We start from the raw sequence: 16846 nt of genomic DNA on the forward strand, positions 1-16846 counted from the left end.
ACCTGGTGATCTGGCCAGTAACACACCTCCTGTATTACAGTGCCCCCACTCTGGATGAAAGAGCACAGGGGGCACCTTTGGACAGCAGCATTGTCAGTTCAGCCTGGTGGGAGGGGAATGCTAGCATATTTCAGTACACCAACAGTGGCGGCTGCCACATAAGGATGGTTTGTTTGCCCCCCTCTCAGGCTGGAGCACCATCCGTCACTGTACACTAACAAATATAAGTTGGACTCCAGCTTTTTTTTCCCCTTTTGGGATAAAAGGTTTTACATAAATAAAGCTTATTTTAAAGGACCCCTGCCAGTGTTTTGTCTCATCCCTGTAACTGCTATCTCCAAGAGGGTTGGCTCTCTTGAAAAACAGAAGTACAATAATACGTCGGATTGCAAGTAACGTAGTTAATGAGCGTTTCGCAAATAACAGCTGTTTTTTTAAAATCCTGATTCAGTTTGCGAGCGTCGTCTCGCAAAACAAGCAGGATCCAGGTCTCTGCGGTGTGCAGTACCGCATTTGGCCAGAGGCCGCCCACTATAACAAAGCCCCGCCTCCTCCTCGTCCATGATAGAGGAACACTGATACAACGCTGGGAAACGTAGTGTTCCATCCTTCATGGACGAGGAGGAGGCAGGGCTTTATTACAATGTGCGGTTGCCGAACAAATGGCATAACACAGCGGGAGACACCCACTGTTTTAGTAATCAAAAGGTGAGGCTGCTGCAGGTGGGCACAGTGAGGCTGCTGCAGGTGGGCACAGTGAGGCTGCTGCAGGTGGGCACAGTTTACCCAGTAGCTGCTGCATTTTCCCACCATAGGCTTATACTCAAGTCCATAGGTTTTTCCCATTTTTTTGTGGTAAAATTAGGTGCCTCGGCTTACATTCGGGTTGACCAGAAGTGACATGTCCACTCATGATACCTTATTAAATGTCACTAAAGTTTTTTTAACATGCTACGCTAGTGGAGGCATTTTTCCTTCCCCTCTATTTATGCTGAGGTGAGACCGGAGCGAATTATGACGGTTTGGTGGTGGATACATACAGGTGGACAAGCACCCGTAGCCTCATCAGCAGTGTATGTTAACCTAATAAGATCCCAATAGGATGATGTGAAGAGCCCGAGTTACCTATTGATGCGATTTCCTTCATTTGCATAGGTGAGAGTTCTGTGAGACTAGTTTCGAGACAGAATCCGTGGAGTCATATATGGACAATACAATTTATACATTTGCCCACCATATATAATTCGTATACAGAGTACATCAGTTTCCATATTTGGAGTCTCCCGCAACAAGTTATCTTTTTTAGGAATATATCCAGTGGTTCTTCTGTGTTATTTATTCACAAGTTTATCACTTATCACCATTTGGACATTTATTGCATATATCTTTATATCATTATTTTGAACACCATTTGGATATTTATGGTTTATACTTTTTTTTTTTTTTTTGGCACAACTTGTCTACACCACCTTATGGAAACACCAGTATTTTGCACTTTAATATTTTTTGCACTTTAATAATCTGGCACTTTATCCCTTAGTGGAATCCATTTAATGTTTTAGTGATTTTTTATTACCGCGTGAGATCACTTTATATTTGCACTTTTTTTGTGTTATTGTGAACACTATCAGGTTTTGCTGCTGGTTTTATGTAGAATTATCACTACAAATTCTGTAGATAAGTACATTTTATTAGTTTCACCTAGTAGTGCGAGGGACACTTTTACATATATACTGTACTTTTTTTTTTTTTTTTTTTTTTACAATTGACTAATTCTTTAGCCGTAATGTACATGCCTCATTCAAAGTCCCAATCTTTTTCTTATACAGATTTAGGGATGGAGATGTATATTTCCATACGTTTCATTTAAAGTCCCAAAAAAAATTAAATAAAATATATAAGACCCCTCCATAGCCTATAGGTGTGGTAGTTTTTTTCTCCCCATGGGAATGGGCCTCTGCCGAAAAATGCATGCTTAAAAAAAAAAAAAAAAAAAAAAAAAAAGGGGGGAGTAGGAAAATCGTACTCGTACTCAGGAAAAGCAAAAGTAAAAATGTGATTAATCGCTATGGGCGATGCGTCCGCTTTCCCAGCTTCCTCCTCTTTTACAGAACCACCCCGACGATTAGAAACGTTTATGCAAAATACATTGCATAACAAGAAAAATAAGTGAATCATGTGACAGGTAAGACCAGGTCTCCCACCGGGCCTTTATATCAAAGAACTCCGTCAGCACCAAACCCCATCGCTGTACCTGAACAACAAGTTCCTGAACAGCAATCCTCTGTGTAAGACGTATGAGATTCCACTTGTGAAATGTAACTCTAGGAAAGAGCACATCCTGCTCTGTGCACAGCTCTCCAATGTTATCTATCGCATCAGTCACACCAGGGGGGTCTATTAACCAATTACATTATCTACTGGAGGGTACCTCCAGGTTATAAAGAAGGTCACCATTATTTAATGATATTTTCTTGCAAAAAATAATTTTTATGCAATGCATAGACAAAAATGTAGCAAAAGTAAAAAACATGCACTTTTTATTAGATCAGGGTAAGTTTTCAAAAAAAATGTTTTAATTGTTACTGGAGATAAAACAGTACACATTTTATATTCCATTTTTCCTTTTTAAAACAATCAAGATTCTGGTACAAAGTTACTGGGAAATTTACAAATAAAAAGTTTTTTTTTTCAACTGCAAAACAAATAACAAAATGACTATAAAAATAATAATAATTCAAACGGTATATTTTAAATGTAATTTTAATAGTTAGACAGCCAGAGATAAATAAAAAATAAAAAAATAAAAAAAGGGAAAAAAAAATATTAAAAAAAAGGATTGTGGGAAGGAGATTTAAAAACAAAAAAAACAAAAAAACAAATCTCCATCCCATAATCCTTTTTATTTTTTTTGGAGAGATAGATATATATATGTATATAGATATATAGATATATAGATATTTTTTTTTTTTAAGCAAACAAACACAGAAAAAGATTTGGGCTCCAGGAGCTCTTAACCAGAATGTTCTGGCACATTATGACAGAATGCCCGGGGGGGGGGGGCTACCTTCTTCTCGTCTCCTTTCTGGGTTCTGACTCTTTGGCCACTTGGCTGAGTTGGCTAGAATGATATTACAACTGTGCAAGTGCCCAGGAGTCACATCGGCATTGCACAAAACCGTGCCGTAAATGTATGCTGTGCAGCGCATGCACAGCTCAGTGTACACAAACCCGGACAGGCAGGGAGAAGGGTTTATGATAGATTAGACCACAAGGGGCAGTCTGCAAATTTTCTCTTTTTTTTTTTTTTATTTTTTTTTAGGTTTAATTCCACGTTATTAATAAGGGGATATATAGGCATATTTATTTATTTATTTTAAACTAGCTGGGTTGCTTTAAAGCAGAATTCCACCCAAAAGTAAAAACTTCCACTTATCTGCTTCCTCCACCGCTCTGGTGCCACACTTGGCACCTTTTTTGGGGGGGGGGGGGTTCACTGTCGGTTTCCCTTACAAGGAATGGTGGCGGCAGCCGGCAGCACCCAACAGCCGATCCGAAAATCGAAATTGGCTGGGGTGCAGACATCGCTGGCTCCCTAGACAGGTGAGTGTCCATATATTAAAAAGTCAGTAGCTGCAGTATCTGCAGCCAATGACTTTTTTTTTTTTCCCCAGGCGGAACACCTCTGACACATGCAGACGGAAACGCATCTCTTTGATCTGTGGATGAATGAAACATAGAAGATGCCAAATGTAACATTGTTATTTTGTATCCCCTCTACTCCACATCTAAAAAGGATGGTTTATAAACAATGTTACTTTGTATCTCTCATGTCTAAACAATGTTTATAAAAACACTGTCTAGAAAAGGGGGTTGTAAAGTCAGAGACACAGCAGCAGCACCATTGGCTCCCGCTGCTGGCAAAGTCAGTTAGCCAATAAGGAGAGAGAGGGAGAGGGAGAGGGAGAGGGAGAGGGATATCTGAATGGACACACTGAGCTGCAGCTCGGGTGCCTTCATAGCAAGCTGCTTGCTGTTGGGGCACTCAGCAGGAGGGAGGGGCCAGGAGCACAGAAGAGGGAACCAAGAAGAGGAGGATTCAGGCTGCCCTGTGCAAATCCACTGCAACAGAGCAGGACAGAACAACAAGTAATACTAAATATGCCCCGTGTGCTTTGATGAAGATTTTTTTTTAGGGAATTTGAAGTATGCCCAGTGTCCACAACTGGTTCAAAAGGGTTTTCATTCATTTTGAAAACAAGGACAAAATATCCAAAATTGGGGACAGCCCTGGAAGTGGGGGATAACTAAACTGCGGTTTGGAGGTAAAACTGTCTGGGTGGGTTTAGAAAACTGTAAACATCCCTGGTGACGGTAATAGGCAGTGAAAGGTACTCTTTATGGAGGGATCTGGGGTCCCCAAATCCCTCCTTTGCACTTAAAAGCATTTAAAACCCCATAGTTTGGCAGTTTTGAACACGGACATTTTTTAAAATTTGGCCCCTTTAAGTCTTCTGTAAACTGAAGTGAGGTCATGACATCGCTTTCGGGTAAGGATGAGCTCAGGCGTGTTCGCATGCTCCACGTGCAGAGCCTGCCAGGAAGTCGGCGCAGCACTAATCATAGGCAGTGAGACATTGCCCCAATGTGCGGCTGCAGAGATCGGACAATGTCTCACTGCCTGTGATTAGTGCAGCGCTGCGCCGACTTCCTGGCAGGCTCTGTACATGGAGCATGCGAACACGCCTGAGCTCATCCTTACTTCCGGGTCACTAGATTAGAGACCCGATCAGAGCAGATTCTGGCTTCATTTGGGTCTACGGCCAGCCAGTGGACATGCAGGCTGGTCGCTTGGCCCTCCCAGTGGGACGGCAGAGCCCGACTGAGCCACGGAAGATGGTGGGGAGGTGGCAGACATCAGTTGTTATCCAAAGAAAGCCAAACGCCAGCTCTAAAACAAAAAAAAAAAAAAAAACACACACATTAAAAGGGCAATGCATGCATCACCCCAGGACAGCCCCTTCAAGCCGAGGCCGCATATTCGCGAACTGTCAGCGTGAAGGGGTTAAAATAGAATGTAATCTAATCTGCAGATTAAAATGAGAAGGCAGTTAAACTGAGAAGAGGAAGAGGAAGAGGAAGAAGAAGAGGAAGAGGAAGAGGAAGAGGAAGAGAAGAAGAGGAGGAAGAGGAAGAGGAAGAAGAAGAGGAGGAAGAGGAAGAGGAAGAAGAAGAGGAGGAAGAGGAAGAGGAAGAGGAAGAGGAAGAAGAGGAAGAAGAAGAGGAAGAAGAAGACACACACGTAAATGGCTGCAGCTGTCTCCTGCTGGTTCTACACAGAGAACTGGACAATCAAAGACAGCTGATCGCTCAGTTGATGTCCGTTCGGAGCACAGCCCCTCCAGTGTACAGAGAAGTGCCAGACTGTGGAGGCGGCAGGAGCTCAATGCACTGGGAGGCTGAACCAGCTGCTACTTGGGCACCTGGGTGGATCCTGACATTAATGTCAGGATACCTGCAGAGCCTGGACCAGCTCTGTGACATCAGCTGACGGTGAACTTTAGCCTGCTCTTAGCTGAATCTGGGTCACAGAAGTGCAGAACTGTGGGAGAAGTATGGCCAAAGAGCTTTTCACATCTTCTTTCAGTTATAAAATTACATTTGTAGCAATCATTTATGTCAGATCATTCTGCTAGGGTTACAATTAAAGGGCTAGTTCCCCTATTGACAAAAAAAATTAACATTGAACCATGTCACTACACCCTCATTGGTGACCTACTGTTGACCATGCCAACTGGTGTAATGGTCTGGGAATCGGAAAAAAAAAAAACGATACCGATCCAGCGGCGTGCATGAGAGCAGTGGTTCTTCCGGGTCGATTCATCCTCACTGGCTGAAATGCAGCAGCAGGAGCCACTGGCTCCCGCTGCGGTCAATCACAGCCAGTGAGGCACCAGGGGCGAGGCTGAGCGCTGCTCTGTGGCCATAAGCCGACCTCGTGAGTGAGCATGCACAAGGGCTGCCATAGCAAGCAGCTTGCTATGGGGGCACTCAGCAAGGGGGGGAAGCGCCCAGGGTGCCGGCAGGGGACCCGAGAAGAGGAGGAGGATTGGGGCAGCTCTGTGCAAAACCATTACACAGAGCAGGCAAGTATGACATCTAGCAAGAAAGGGAGGCCAGAACATATTGGCCCCATAAAAGGATGTTGAAGTGAATCTGGTTCCAAAGATGGAGAGATGGCAAAGGTTTTGAACAAGGTCTTCACAAGGGAAAAGGGGGGGGGGGGGGATTCAGTAACCAAGACTGCAATGTTAATTTTTATAGCAGGTCACAGGAAGCACCCTTATGGCTAACAGAGGATAGAATTAGAAAAACTGAAAAACGTAACATTAGTAAGTCACCGGGACCAGATGGGTTACACCCGACAGTCCTTATGGAACTCAGTCTAGTGACTGCTAGATTAATGTTCCTAATTTTTACAAACAGTCTACTGACTGGAATGGTACCAGCTGATTGGCTTTTCTCCAATGTAGCACCAATATTAAAAATAAATAAATAAAAAAGGGCCAAAAAAATACATCCCTGGGAATTACAGCCCAGTCAGCCTAACATCAATAGTATGCAAGCTCTTGGAGTGGACAATAAGGGACTATATACAAGATTTTAGTAATGAGAACGGTATCATTAGCAGTAATCAGCATGGATTCATGAAGAATAGTTTTTGCCAAACCAATCTGTTAACCTTCTATGAGGAGGTGAGTTGCCAGCTAGATAAAGGAAGGCCCGTAGATGTGGTGTATCTGGATTTGCAAAAGCAGTTGACACAGTTTCCCCATAAACATTTACTGATCAAAATAAGTTTAGCATGGACCATAGGGTGAGTACATGGATTGAAAACTGGCTACCAGGGGCGAGTTCAGAGGGTGGCAATAAATGGTACTCAGAATAGTTAGGGGTGGGTAGTGGGGTTCCCCAGGGTTCTGTGCTAGGACCAATCCTATTTAATCATAAATGACCTGGAGGATGGGATAAACAACTCAATCTCTGTATTTGCAGATGATACCAAGCCAAGCAGGGCAATAAACTTCTCCACAGGATGTGGAAACCTTGCAAGAAGATCAGAACAAATTCATGGGGTGGGCAGCTACATGGCAAATGAAGTTTAATTTAGAAAAATGTAAAATAAATGCATCTGGTTGCCAAAATTATGAATTCATATTAGGGAGAAGAACCTCTGGGGGAATCTAAGATGGAAAAGGAAAGGACCTGGGGGGGTCCTAGTAGATAGGCCTCAGCAATGGCATGCAATGCCAATCTGTTGCAAGCAGAGCAAACAGAATATTGGCATTAAAAAAAAAAAAAAAAAAAGAAAAGGAGGATCAACTCCAGAGATAAAACGATAATTCTCCCTCTCTACAAGACTCTGGTCCGGCCGCACCTGGAGTATACTGTCCAGTTCTGGGCACCAGTCTCAGGAAGGATGTACTGGAAATGGAGCGAGTACAAAGAAGGGCAACAAAGCTAATAAAGGGTCTGGAGGATCTCAGATATGAGGAAAGGTTGGAGCTCTGAACTTATTCTCTCTGGAGAAGAGACGCTTGAGAGGAAATATGATTTCATTGTATAAATCCCGTACTGGTGACCCCACAATAGGGATAAAAAAAAAAAAAATAAAAAAAAAAATACTTTTCAGTGAAAGGAATTTAATAAGACACGCGGCCATTCACTAAAATTAGAAGAGAAGCGACATAACCTTAAACTGTGCAAGAGCGGTAAGGATGTGGAATTCTCTTCCACATGCAGTGGTTTCAGCGGGGAGCATCGATCATTTCAAAAAACGACATAAAGCACACACATAGCTTGGACTGGATGAACTTGTGTCTTTTTTTCAGCCTTGTCAACTATGTAACTATGTTTGTTTTTTTCCTTTACTTTAGTGTATCCAAGGGCCAGTTCACACCACATGCATTTCTGATTCAAAAAAACAAAAACAAACAAACAAAAAAAAAAAAACACACTGCATGGAAAGTAGGTTCTATGGTTTCCAATGGCATAGTTCACACCTAGTGCGGTCATTTCTAGGGCTTTTCAGTTCCAGAAAAGAAAAAGTAGAACAGGCTGCATTTTACCTGCACTGGAACGCAGTAAAATGCATCAAACACACACACTGATATGCACTGGAACGCATCAAAAACGCATCATGAAGGCAATGGACCCTAGTATAAACAAAATTAAAATAAAAAACACACATACAACACATACCTGGAATGCATCCAGAAACGCATCAAAAATGCATCTGGCATGGATCTGTAGTGCGTTTTTGCGGTGTGAACCAGCCCCTAAATTTGCTAGTGCATGAACACTCCCCTCCCCCCAGACTGACAATGTGCTGACCAAAGGTGCCCTTGTGCCGCTTCATCCAGAGTGTGGGGCCACTGTAATACAGGTGGTGTGCTACTGGCCAGATCACCAGGTAAAACCAGAGGGGGAAAAAAAAAAAAAACAAAAAAAACAAAATGCAGCCACCACATCTAAGGATTGGAAAGCTGCAATATATAAATTTTTTTGGGTTTTGGATTTAATACGGATTTAAAAGCAAAGCAAAAATGGAACTTCCCGCTTTTCGGAATCCTCCCCCCCCCCCCCCCTCTGGTGTCACATTTGGCACCTTTCAGGTGGGGGAGGGGGGTGCACAGAGCAGCACGTCTTCTCGGGTTCCTCTTCAGCTCACCTGGCCCCTCCCTCCTGCTGAGTGCCCCCCGCAGCAAGCAGCTTACTATGGGGGCACCCGAGCTGAACTGCAGCTCTGCGTTTCCATTCAGTCACGAAGCTGCGGTCCGGCCCTGTCCCCTTTCTCTCCTCATCGGCTGACTGACTTGAACAGCAGTAGGAGCCAACGGCGTCGCGCTGCTGTTTCATCCAATGAGGAGGGGGGTCCTGAGCAGCCAAGACAATCCCTACAACATCGCTGGATAGGAGGGGGCTCAGCTAAGTATTAGAGGGGACTGGGGGGGGGGGGGGGGAGAAAGAGAGCTGTACACAGGATTATCTTAATGCATAGAATGCATTAGGATCCAAAAATAAAAAATAAATAAAAACCTTCCGACTTTACAATCACTTTAATTTTTAAGTCTGAATATATATATTTTTTGCTGTACAGGGTGGGTGTTAAGTTACTTGTGACGGAATTCCAAGCGATCACAACCAAGACAGCAAAATTTGCAACCTCCCTCTCATGCTCCACTATGCATGGCGGAGCAGACAAAGTGGGAGGGACCAGGAAGTGATTTTCGCAGATTCAGGCCCGGGGCCTTACTGGAAGCTTAGAGACAAGCAAGCATAATTATTTAACCCGCAGGGCAGTATGTTCTAGAAACCATAAGGCAGGACAAAAACCTGAGATACTGGAAGAGCAAGCTGGGACCTCACATGGAGCTTAAATATAACATTTTACTAGAAGAGCGTGAGATTGTAACATAAATCTGCACCAAGCACCGATCAAGTTGTTCACAACTGTGTACATAATTACAGCAAGTATTGCAGCAATGCGGGCGAACAGGACAGACTGGACTTTCCTCTTCTAGGATCTATGGTGATATCAGATCAGCCAGCAGACTTTCTCCCTCAATCTACCTGTTACTTGGAGGGATGAGTCAGCGACGGGGCTGCTGTAAAACAGGTGCAAAGTGAGAAGACAGAAAACACAGCAGTGGCCCCTGTGTAAGCAAATAGTTATAAAATCATCACCCTGTCTTCCGGTGAGCTCACATGGCAGCTGTGACCGAGAAGCCGTCTTGTGACATGCATCAGCCAACAGGCTTCCACGTATTAATCATGATCTCATTATTGCGGCATGGTGTGGAAAGAACCTAAACGACCAGTTTGGCTAATAGGCAGGATATCTACGCTAAAGTATTCAGTTAAAGGTATAGAATTAGTATTTTATCATAACAACGTAACTGCTAATTACAGGTAATTATATAGCGCCATCAATTTACGCAGTACTTTACATGCTTTATATTCCCATCATCAGTCCCAGCCTCCCCATGGAGCTTACAATGTAAGCAGTGGCGTCACTAGGGGGGGCCTGAGGGGCCCATGACCCCCTCAATATTATAGTGTGGCGCGCCCCCCCCCCCCCCCAGTATAACTGATCACAGCCGCTCCGCGGCTGCCCGCTCACAATTTTTTTTCCGTCTTGGTGGTTCTGTCCGACTGACTCGTCACTTGTCTGTCAGTGTCTCAGACTGGGAGCCTCAAGGAAGTCACGCGACGGCCGGCGTTGTTGTTGCTGGGAGCTGTAGTCTGCAGCTCAAGCTTCCTGCTCCTGGTGGGTGGAGTCTGGAGAGTAGCGCAGCCAGCCTAAGCCTAGTGAAAAAACTACAACTCCCGGTCGCCGCAGTTGGGCATATGTATGGCTGGCCTGGGCATGCTGCTGGGAGGAGGGAGGAGAAATTCTGCTGAGCCTGAGCTGGTAGCCGCTATCGGCCCACAGCCAACACCCCCCACATAATCATCCAATCCCCCCACTCCCCCATTAAACTTAATTTACCCTGCCCCAGTATCCATGGTCTGTCAATCCTGCTGGCCATGGCCATCTCCCAGCAGGACCACAGGTCCGCAGCCAGCTCCCAGCAGGACCCACAGGTCCGCAGCCAGCTCCCAGCAGGACCCACAGGTCCGCAGCCAGCTCCCACAGGCTGGCCACTAGCCTAGGGTGACCAGAAGTCCCCTGGTTTCCAGGGACAGTCCCCAGATTGAGGACTCTGTCCCCAGACCAATTCTGTCCCCACAAGCTGGGGCAGGGGGGCCCCCCAGGGCCGACACTACCATGGTTCCCACTGGGATGCCTCGGAGGGGGAAAGGGGGACGAGCGCCACTAGATTGCACAGAGCGGAAGTCTCCCACTTTCCCGGCAGCCGCTTTCATACGAAGTCCTGCCTCCTATGATAGGCTGCACACGGGTGACATCTTAGGAGCCGATACTTCGTATGACAGCGGTCATGCCGGGCAAGCGGGGGGAGATCCCCACTCTGTGTAATCCGGCATTTCTCTCTTTAATCACCATGCACTGAACAGGCTGCATTGATGGGTACTGGTGAGGCTGCATTGATGGGCACATGCAATGCCAGAAAACGTGCAGAAAATCCACCCCAGGGACAGCACACCTCCAACAGCCAGGGACAGCACACCTCCAACAGATCAAGGATGCGCTGGAAAGATTCTCGCAAAATTTAGTCAGAGAGTGTAATATATTTTATGGAGAAATTTAAATTGAATCAGGAGATCCCGTGCCGACACCAGTCTAGAAAAGGTAAAGTCCCCACATCGTCCGGTCATAACTATCAAGCTGCAGGGAAGTCTGACAACCAGGCAGTGCGACAGGAAGCCAGAACCTTAGTAGTATCTATGTATAGTTGTTTTTTTATAAACAACAGACAGGGCTCTAGGGAGGTCTTGCCTCTAAGCAAGGATTTCAGATGACCAACCCGCACATCTATCTTAGAGAACCCAAAACTGGGCAGAAAAAGCGCACCTAAACTGGAGGTAGCAAAATAAGTGTGGGTAGGTAATAGGGAGCCGGTACCTGCGTTTAAGCTCCTCAAACGCCAACAGCACCCCATTACCAAGTCCTAGTTTGTATTTGAACCAAGGACCCCAGTGCTGCAAGGCAGAAGTGCTAATCACTAAATCACTCTACTTCATGTAAATTCAGTTTTATAGGAAGTACATTTGTTAAGAGCGCAATAACTGCAGATCAAGAAATGATTAGAGGGGACATGGATATGTAAAAGGCGATTCATCATGCAGACATCTGTCTAATAAATGGTGTATTGGCCAGTACTGCTCCAAGTTACACGTATACCTAGATCAGATAGGTGTGCATATCTAACGAATGGGAGAAAGTTGAGGAAAGTGTAGCCTCATTTAGATGCACTTAATCCTCTGTTCACATTTGAGTGTGGCTTTCAGGTGAAATCACGTCAGTGCGATTTTGAAGACATCTGTGCGGCGGCATGCACAGATGTCTTTTTTGAAGTTCCACCTGAAAGCAGTACGTGTACTAATTCTATGCGGCACCAAAAAAAAAAAAAAAAAAAAAAAATTTGAACATTGCCAGCAATAGGATGCGACTTGTCATGTGATTTGGACCGGTCAAATCACCCCAATGTGAACAGGGGGGCTTAAAGGCCAACTCCAGGCTCAGCCCTCTATTGTGTCCTCCCTCCCCTTACAGGATACCCTCTTCACATTGCAATTTAGTTTTTATTTAGTCCGTTCATGTGATGTCATGATGCGACAGCTCCCTTTTGGATCTGATCATATCAGTACCACTCGCTGCATTGTTACACTGACCGCAGGGCATCCAGGGGATGGTACATGCAACCCTGCACTCATAGTATGTCCTCAGTCTTCTGGGTTTCAAACAGGCACTGTACCCAAAAGACTGAGCTCACCTAGGGGTGGAATGGAATTTATTGCAGGGCGCAGACCTAAAAAATTAGCTGGGTCATTTTTTTCTATAGAATTTTGCCTGGAGATGAGGTTTAAAGTGGACATTCAGCTAAAAAGACAAAAAAAATTATCTATACTTAATTATATATATATATATATATATATATATATATATATATATATATATATATATATATATATATATATCCATATCCCTCACAACCATGTACTTGTGTCCTTCTTTCTCACCTAGATAAGAACTGTGTTGCGCTCCTGGTGCCTCAAAGATCTCTGCGCATGCGCGGGGAAACCCGAGCGGTGCGCAAATGTGCTGCAGGTCTCTGCCAGGTCCTAAAGGCTGGATCAAGCCCTTTGGCACAACTGCGCATGTTCTGGATTTTCAAAAATGGTAGCAGTGATGGCCACCTATAAAAAAGGTATAAGGGGTCTCGTGATAATAAAGAGCCACATAATTTCAGTATACAGGCAGTCCCCTAGTTACCAACATCTGACTTACAAATTGAGGGAGACAACAGGAAGTGAGAGGAAATCTACCCCTAGGAAGGGAAATTCTCTCCTGTAAGAGTTATTATGGGAAAAAGGTTTCTCCACTGAAGCTTTTTCACCAAAGCTTGTTTCCACAAAACCCCCCAAGATTTTCTAAAGCCAATTGTCATTGGGACAGAAAGTGAGGTGAAGTCTCTAAACAGGGGCACAGACAGCAAAACAAACGTCCACAACCCTTCCTTATGCTATCCAAAAAGCTTAAAAAAAAAAAAAAATTAACTGTTCCGACTTACAGACTCAACTGAAAGGGATTGTAAACTCCCATGCATACGATTATAGGCTTACGTGCACGGTTTGAGATCTTTACTGTAAATGCAGCTGGTGAGGTCACCGACCGACGTGCTTTAGGTTTTAGGAATATAAAGTGCAGTTACTTTTCTTGGTTCGGGATATAAAAACTACACCTAGAAAGTGTCAGTTTTTAGATACACATTTCTGCAAATTCTAGCAGCCCAGTCACAGAAAAAAATACTTGCTGGCAAACGGTGGACTTAAAGGGCAACTCCTTTTCCAAAAATATAAATAAAAGTAAAGAAAAAAAAGGGTAACAACTTTTGGGAAAAAATAAATAAATAAAAAATATGTATCTAGCGTTAGGGATGAGCTCGGTGTTCGATTCAAACGCATGTTCGACTCAAACATCGGCCGTTCGTCTGTTCGGCGAATTCAGAAACTTTGTGGACCGTTCGCACCAAATTAGTGTGGCGCGAACGGCACACAATGCACTACGCCATTGCATTGGCCAAGTATGCACTGTGGCCCCGCATGCTTGGCCAATCACAGTGCCGCAGCGAGGAGAGCCATAATTGGTCACAGGCAGGATGCCTGTGGTCCATTATAGCTCAGGGGGTTTAGTACACGCCCCACACTATATAAGGCCGCCAGCATGGCGGCCTTGTGTAGTGTGTTGGCGTGCAGGGAAAGAGCTAGATAGGCAGGGACAGGGTGTTCTTTTCTCAGCCATCTGCAGGAGTTAGTGGGTGTTGTGTGGCCTCCAGCGCAGTATACATCTGCATCTATCCTTTATTGCTGTTGCTCTCTAATACAGCCATCTGCAGGAGTTAGTGGGTGTTGTGTGCCTTCAGCACTGCACAGTATACACCTGTATCTACCCTTTATTGCTGGTGTTCTCTAATGCAGGCATCTGCAGAGTTAAAGTGGGTGTTGTGTGCCTCCAGCACAGTATACACCTGAAGATACCCCTTATTACTGGTGTTGTCTGTTGCATAGCTTGCATATTAGCCTTTAAAATTAGCACTTTTGATTTCAAACGTTTGAGTCCCATAGACTTTAAAGAGGAAGTAAAGGGAAAAAAATAAAAATAAATAAATAACCAAAACACCCTGTAAGGCAAAGGCATAATGAGCTAGTATGGGTAGCATACTAGCTCATTATGAATAACTTACCTGAGAACGAAGCCCCCGAAGTGGTCCTCCATCTTCCTCTTCGCCACTGCCATGTATCCCGGACGACTTCCGGGTCTCGCTGCTCCAACCGCGATGACTTCACTCTCGCACGGGAGCCAACACTCGCGGCATATATACGCGATCTGCCCGCCACTGTCTACGGCGCATGCCTATCTAGCATATACACAATAACTATGCAAGTCATATAGTAATTGAATGTTATTAAAATGGCCTTTCCATATTTATTCTCTAGGGCCCCTGCTTCTCACGGTTCCAAGTTATTTTCTAGCAAAAAAAATACAGATTTGTACAGGTAAACAAGACTGTCAGAAAAAGGTCTAGTCTTCAAGTGGATACAGTGTATTAACATTGTTTTGAGAGTAATTTTCAATCACCTGCATCTTTTACTCTATATAGCCCAAATTTTTATTTATTTTTTTACTTTGGACAGCGTAGTAAACGTTGAAGTCTGGGTTTAAAAACTTTCTCAAACAAAAAAAAAAAGATGCTCTAGGTACACTTTAAATATCTGGTGCTCTTGCCATTAAAGTCTTTTGTTTAGTTAGGCACTTCCTGTTATAGGGTGACAACAATGGTAATGTCTCCCAATTGCACTCCTGAGATGTCACGCTATCACGCTGGAGTGAATGTAGACAGGAAGTGTCTGCACATAGGCTGCAGGAGCACTGCGATGCAATATAGGCTTTCACAGACTCAGTGAAACCTAGTTAGGGTTTACATCTACTTTTAAAGTGTAAGAAACTGATATTTCAGAATGTGGCACACAGTTAATTAAGTGGTTTCCTATAGCTTTCTTTGCCGTTAAGATCTCCGATCTCAGGTTCCCAGGTCTGCAGACCTCAGTCAGGTCCTGTACGATTCTTTTCTTCCAAATTTCCAAAGAACTTGAATCACTGCCAATCGTGAGATCAGAAAGTAAATATATAATGGCGACATTTGAGGGAACAATTTTACGATTTTGCTTCAGAGCAGGAGGACAGTCCCTACCCACTGCATACAATATGAAACTGTATCTCTGCAATCAATCATTAGATATAAATGAAAATGGGATAAAATAGTTCCAAAGTTTAGACTATCTGATAAAAAAGTGATGTCTAAATAAATGGCATCCATAGGGGCCAAAGTGTGATATTGGGGGTTATTTACGAAAGGCAAATCCACTTTGCACTGCAAGTGCACTGGAAGTGCAGTCGCTCTAAATCTAAGGGCAGATCTGAAATGAGGGGGAAGCTCTGCTGATTTTATCATCCATTCATGTGCAAGCTAAAATGCTGCTTTTTATTTTCCTTGCATGTCCCCCTCGATCTACAGCAACTTTACTCCCAAGTGCACTTGCATTGCAAAGTGGGATTTTCCTTTAGTAAATAATCCCCCCTTGTGTCACATTTCAGCCTAATGGATGCCACCAATGTGGATGTTTTAAAAAAGGTGAAGCTTATGTATGGCAATTTTTACTTCGGTCCGGCTTGGATCAATGTAAGCATGTATGTTCCAAACCTGTGGAAGCTGGAAATCATTGCAGTAAGTAGGCACCGCTACTACATCGATCACCACTAATTTCCGGGTCAAATGCCGAGCGGCTGACCTGCTGTTTAATGAGCTAAGGATGGTCTCCTGTTCAGCACAGATGCTATTCAAAGAACACTTTGCATTTTCTTAATGAAAGCAAAATGTTCTCCAATTGGATGAGATGGAGAGGCGTGGTGGTGAAATTGCGATTTGTACCTCATCCAATCAGAGAACAAAACAATTTGCAAACATGGAGATAATGCACTAGCGCCAGTTTCTTGTGGCAGAAACATCGACAACCAAAACTATATTTTGGATAAAACTAACCATAGTTACGTTTATGTGGACTATCTTGAGATAGATTAGGGTTTGCTTTTTTTGTTTTTGTTTTTTTTACGCATGGGATTTTTTCATTGTTTAATATGTTAATTTTAGTCGAAAAGGCGTAAAAACATTAAAACAAGAATATCTGTGAAGGTTCTCATTCATCCCGGTCATGGTCTATTTGGGTCGCATTCAACTGGACTTATTCTGCAATGTTAAAAGACATTTTTGTAGCTTACTCAAGACACTTCAGAACTAAGAAAGTGGCTTTGAGAAGCTATACAATTTCAACATTACAGAACAAGTCCAGTTGAATGTGACCAACTAGTACTAGATATTGAAGTCAGAAAGTACTGCGATATCTAGAATGAGTTGTCACCACAGTCTGGATGAAGACAGTTCTCCACCTATAGCTGCCGAATTCATTAAAGCAGTGGTCATCAGCCCTGTCCTCAGGGCCCACTAACAGGCCCAGGTTTTATGTATTACCTTAGGGAGATGCAGACTAGAATACTGCAATCACTGAGCAGAAAATGATATCACCTGTGATGTATTTCAGTTAA

The sequence above is a fragment of the Lithobates pipiens genome, unplaced genomic scaffold, assembly GCF_037356315.1.
Source record: "Lithobates pipiens isolate NorthernLeopardFrog02 unplaced genomic scaffold, aLitPip1_a1.2 Scaffold_19, whole genome shotgun sequence".
In the NCBI taxonomy this organism is placed as follows: domain Eukaryota; kingdom Metazoa; phylum Chordata; class Amphibia; order Anura; family Ranidae; genus Lithobates; species Lithobates pipiens.